Here is a 5,000-nt window from a genome sequence, read left to right as displayed (position 1 = left end):
ACCTTAATGCGGCTTGTACTGAGACATGCATGGCTTAATCTTTGAGACAAGCATATGACTACTGGCAGGATCAACCAGGGAGCTGCGTCAACTAGAGCTGAGCAGCCGGCCGCCCGGGAGTGTGTCCCGGGGGCCCGCGCGAACACGCAAGCGTCCGCTCAATTATTCTGCAAACAGGAGGAGGCTGAGCTCCCCTGCACAATACACCTCGAAACCCTCTCAGGTCCCGGCGGCGCGCAGCGCCGTCCTAAGTACTTGGTCGGGTTCGAGAGAGGCGCAATCGCCCGGAGTTTGGCGAGTAGACGCTTTAGGTGCGACCACCCGTGCTCCCAACTGAGCTTGCCGCTGCCGACAGAGGCCCGGGAGCGTGCTGTCGTGGCATTGCCGGCGGGAGACAACACGCGCCACCTACGGTGGCCGGCAGCTCCAACGCCAGCGCCACAGAAGGACAAAAGCCCCACTTGGGTGCCGAAGCGAACTCTCCCAGCACAGCGCACGCGCCAACACGTCCGCACAGCTGCGATACAAACCACCTGCGAGAACCGCAGAGGCGACCGAGCAGCAGACGGCGTCGCGGCGCCGAGCGCCGGGCGGCGGCGCATCCTCAGCGCACACAGTCCTCAATCGGACCAGCACACTGCAGATGTCCACCGCGCTTCGCACCGGGCCCGCGAGGACCTACTTTGGCCGCACGGCGCCGCGTGCAGGGTGCGCCGGCGCGCAGCTGCGCCGCCTGCCGCCTCCGTCGGCCGGCGCGCCTGCCACTGGCCGCCCCCACCAGCCGGCTGTAGCGCGTGCGCCCACGCACCGCGCGGCCAGCACGCCGGGAGGCCCCCCCTCACCGGCCGGGGACGGTCCCACCCAGCCACCGCCGCGTATCGCTTCACACCCACATGCCATTCACGTTCGTGGGCATGGTGGGTATCGCTGAAACAACCGGTTGGTAGCTCAACCGATCGTCGCCATCACTGATTCACCTCTAGCGAGAACAACCGCACCACAACGGTTTACCAGTTGTTCATTTGCGTAACGTCACCAGCAAACGTAGACGTCCATCGCCATTTGCAAATTCAACGATTGTTGCATGCCTGTGTCAGGTGTCACGACACACTATGTCTGCCCACATACACGCAACAACATGTGCACGCTTCGCGAACACGTGGAAGGTGGCCCCCGTACGTATGCGATGTCCATTGCGCGAACGACTGTCAACCGGCCTCTGTCGCATGTCGCAGATGTGGAACGCAGTGCACCATGCTATCACGGTGTGTGAGAAGAGACGACTACGTCTGACAACACGCGCCACTACATCAACAGACGGCTCATGCTGATCGCCATCCACGGCATACCATACTGCAATCCAGCTCTTATAGGGAGACGACACGTAGCTGAGTGCACAATATTTGGACCGTATGGTTCGCCGTTGTTGGCGCAGTCGTGGTACGGTCACACATGTACCACGATGTATCATTCAGTACATGAGGACCAATGTGCAGTACAGTGTGTGATTTGGACGTACAACATCAGCGGACAGTTGACACAAGCCGTACCACAACGTAGGCTGTGCTTCGCCATGCGAATGCCAATGAACAACTGCGAAGGGCATTGAGCATGTACGTCCTGCTGCCATCCGCATTACAGTGTATAGCTGCAAGGTGTTTAACATGAAGCGATACTCTGGGGACCGGGCAGTGCGAGTAGCAAACTATATTGCGGGGGTTGCAGTTAGGCAACACTTTTGGGTTAAGGCCCAACGTGTGTTGGGTTAAGGCCCAACGTGTGTTGGGTTAAGGCCCAACGTGTGTTGGGTTAAGGCCCAACGTGTGTTGGGTTAAGGCCCAACGTGTGTTGGGTTAAGGCCCAACGTGTGTTGGGTTAAGGCCCAACGTGTGTTGGGTTAAGGCCCAACGTGTGTTGGGTTAAGGCCCAACGTGTGTTGGGTTCAGGCCCAACGTGTGTTGGGTTCAGGCCCAACGTGTGTTGGGTTCAGGCCCAACGTGTGTTGGGTTCAGGCCCAACGTGTGTTGGGTTCAGGCCCAACGTGTGTTGGGTTCAGGCCCAACGTGTGTTGGGTTCAGGCCCAACGTGTGTTGGGTTCAGGCCCAACGTGTGTTGGGTTAAGGCGCAACGTGTGTTGGGTTAAGGCGCAACGTGTGTTGGGTTAAGGCGCAACGTGCGTTGGGTTAAGGCGCAACGTGTGTTGGGTTAAGGCGCAACGTGTGTTGGGTTAAGGCGCAACGTGTGTTGGGTTAAGGCGCAACGTGTGTTGGGTTAAGGCGCAACGTGTGTTGGGTTAAGGCGCAACGTGTGTTGGGTTAAGGCGCAACGTGTGTTGGGTTAAGGCGCAACATGGGTTGGGTTAAGGCGCAACATGGGTTGGGTTAAGGTACAATATGGGTTGGGTTAAGGTACAATATGGGTTAGGTTAAGGTACAATATGGGTTAGGTTAAGGCGCAACGTGGGTTAGGTTAAGGCGCAACGTGGGTTAGGTTAAGGCGCAACGTGGGTTAGGTTAAGGCGCAACGTGGGTTAGGTTAAGGCGCAACGTGGGTTAGGTTAAGGCGCAACGTGGGTTAGGTTAAGGCGCAACGTGGGTTAGGTTAAGGCGCAACGTGGGTTAGGTTAAGGCGCAACGTGGGTTAGGTTAAGGCGCAATATAGGTTACGTTAAGGCGCAATATAGGTTAGGTTAAGGCGCAATATAGGTTAGGTTAAGGCGCAATATAGGTTAGGTTAAGGCGCAACGTGGGTTAGGTTAAGGCGCAATATAGGTTAGGTTAAGGCGCAATATAGGTTAGGTTAAGGCGCAATATAGGTTAGGTTAAGGCGCAATATGGGTTAGGTTAAGGCGCAATATGGGTTAGGTTAAGGCGCAATATGGGTTAGGTTAAGGCGCAATATGGGTTAGGTTAAGGCGCAATATGGGTTAGGTTAAGGCGCAATATGGGTTAGGTTAAGGCACAATATGGGTTAGGTTAAGGCACAATATGGGTTAGGTTAAGGCACAATATGGGTTAGGTTAAGGCACAATATGGGTTAGGTTAAGGCACAATATGGGTTAGGTTAAGGCACAATATGGGTTAGGTTAAGGCACAATATGGGTTAGGTTAAGGCACAATATGGGTTAGGTTAAGGCACAATATGGGTTAGGTTAAGGCACAATATGGGTTAGGTTAAGGCACAATATGGGTTAGGTTAAGGCACAATATGGGTTAGGTTAAGGCGCAATATGGGTTAGGTTAAGGCGCAATATGGGTTAGGTTAAGGCGCAATATGGGTTAGGTTAAGGCGCAATATGGGTTAGGTTAAGGCACAATATGGGTTAGGTTAAGGCACAATATGGGTTAGGTTAAGGCACAATATGGGTTAGGTTAAGGCACAATATGGGTTAGGTTAAGGCACAATATGGGTTAGGTTTAGGCACAATATGGGTTAGGTTAAGGCACAATATGGGTTAGGTTAAGGCACAATATGGGTTAGGTTAAGGCACAATATGGGTTAGGTTAAGGCACAATATGGGTTAGGTTAAGGCACAATATGGGTTAGGTTAAGGCACAATATGGGTTAGGTTAAGGCACAGTATGGGTTAGGTTAAGGCACAATATGGGTTAGGTTAAGGCACAATATGGGTTAGGTTAAGGCACAATATGGGTTAGGTTAAGGCACAATATGGGTTAGGTTAAGGCACAATATGGGTTAGGTTAAGGTACAATATGGGTTAGGTTAAGGTACAATATGGGTTAGGTTAAGGTACAATATGGGTTAGGTTAAGGTACAATATGGGTTAGGTTAAGGTACAATATGGGTTAGGTTAAGGTACAATATGGGTTAGGTTAAGGCACAATATGGGTTAGGTTAAGGTACACATTGTTGTAAGGAAAGGTGTATTGGGGGGGGGGGGGGGGGCGGGCGGGCGGCGGCGGCCGGTTTGTTGATTGTGATTATAGTAAGTGGATGCCTGCGGCATCATCTGATTTGCCACGTCAGGATGCACCTTTGGCTCATGACAGGCGGCGCTCTGATTCCATGCTTGTGGCAGACCTGTGTCTTTCATTCCTGCCATTGTTTGTGTGCTGTGACAGGAGGCAGTATTGTGATGTTGGGTGTACCCCTGTGTAGGACATGTGTGGGTGTTGGTGGCTTAGCTGAGCAATGGTGGTTGTCGGAAGGGTGGGATATTCTGTTTTGTGAGTGGACCTCCCGGTCTGGTTATGATAGTGTGGATTGTCTAATGTGGCGGAGAGGATGCACTGGGTGTTGTTCCATGCTGGTGCTTACATATTGTCTCTGTGCCTGTTACAGGCAGAGAGTAGTGCGTGATAAGAGTGTCTGGTTGACGTGTGGTTGTGATTGTGAGCAGAGTCTTTCAGCATGTATACGGACAGTTGTATACATTATCTGTATTTTGATGGCTCTATCTATTACTAATCAGCGCCGTGTATACGTTTCATCCGGTTCCAGTCGAAACTGTTGTATCTCTGTACATTAGTGACACGGCGAGGCCGCCATGTAGTTACTCGTCTCGGCAGCTTCCACCGGTGTATGGCAAATGATTATCAGGAATCAGTCTAGTCGTCAATACGGATAGTGTGACGTCACATGTTGGGGTGGGGGGACGCTGCGCCCTTCCGGTGGGTCATGGCCTAGAAAGACTCTTCCCACGCAGGGGGGCTTGGACTGTCATTGACTCTTCCGAGTAATATACTTGCCGTACGTTTTTGCGACTGCGAGTGCAACGCTCACCGGTACCGACATGGATGGAGCGCCTCCTAGCTGACCGCTGAGCATCTGCATTCGTACAGAGAGCAACGCGATCGCGTCTGTAGCTCGTAAGTGGTACAGCTCGCAGCTCATGTATAGGGACAGCGGGAATGTCGCATATTGGACATAACTCTTCATGAAACGCACGTTATAGGGGTGGATTGCACATTGCGAGTGCGAGCAAAGTCCGCCGTTCATCCGCTGGAGTTGCGAGTTGGGCGGTTGGGGTGGGGCACGAA

General features: G+C 52.9%; 1 non-coding gene across 1 annotated transcript in view; it reads right to left on the bottom strand.

Moving 5' to 3' along the window:
* Window positions 1–81, bottom strand: part of LOC124570073 — a 1,910-nt gene extending 1,829 nt beyond the window's left edge. Inside the window, exon 1 of the ribosomal RNA XR_006971466.1 lies at window positions 1–81. This exon is cut by the window's left edge and continues 1,829 nt beyond it. This is a non-coding gene — a ribosomal RNA (small subunit ribosomal RNA).
* Window positions 82–5,000: the final 4,919 nt, after the last annotated feature.

The sequence above is a fragment of the Schistocerca americana genome, unplaced genomic scaffold, assembly GCF_021461395.2.
Source record: "Schistocerca americana isolate TAMUIC-IGC-003095 unplaced genomic scaffold, iqSchAmer2.1 HiC_scaffold_158, whole genome shotgun sequence".
In the NCBI taxonomy this organism is placed as follows: Eukaryota; Metazoa; Arthropoda; class Insecta; order Orthoptera; family Acrididae; genus Schistocerca; species Schistocerca americana.
Note: the sequence above shows the minus strand (reverse complement) of the source record. Positions and strands in the feature narration are given on the sequence as shown.